Here is a 773-nt window from a genome sequence, read left to right as displayed (position 1 = left end):
TTTTACCAGCGCAACATTAACGAAAATTGAAAAGAACATAATAAACAATATTTAAAAAATGATTACGATGTGTTTTCGTTGAATTTTAACCAGAAAAATAAAAGAAATAGAAAAAAAATAATTTGGACACTTTATTTTGCCCCTCACTGTATATATATATATATTTTTTTTGTTTTTTTTTAAATATCAGTTTCCCAAATTTTACGAAGGAAAGCTTACGTTTATATGAGTTTTCTCAAACAAATCACATAAGTGTATTGTAATATGTATTTTATTGAAGGCATTCATCCGCGAATTTTTTTTTTTCAAAATATGCTTTACTAAATATTTGGATTTCAGAGTCAAAATCTTACAAATTCCACAAAACATTTCCCTTGTTTTGAATTATCGAATTTTTAGCAATCATGCAAATGATTACAGATATTTATGATTTATGGTTACAAATATAAGCAAATGACTTGTTTCAACATGCTCATGAATTTTATCAAATTCTCATTTCAAATTGAATGAGTCGAAGAACAGAATGAAAAGCAATTGTGATTTTAGAGCATGCTGATTCTTGATTTTGAAGAATCAGTATGAAAAACGGAATAAAATTTTACAGTATTGCAGGAAAAATTGAAATAAATTTTTAAAGTTCTCTTTTGAATCAACCCCTGATTTTCAAAACTAGAGCTCCTGGAGACAAAGTTTGAAAACCTTGTGTTATTTAAAATTTTCAATCGAAATTGGGAAAAGAAAAATTTAGAAGGGCTTGTGATATAGCTCAGTTG

This window comes from Uranotaenia lowii, chromosome 3 (genome assembly GCF_029784155.1).
Source record: "Uranotaenia lowii strain MFRU-FL chromosome 3, ASM2978415v1, whole genome shotgun sequence".
NCBI classification, from domain to species: Eukaryota; Metazoa; Arthropoda; class Insecta; order Diptera; family Culicidae; genus Uranotaenia; species Uranotaenia lowii.
This window is presented reverse-complemented; position numbering follows the sequence as displayed.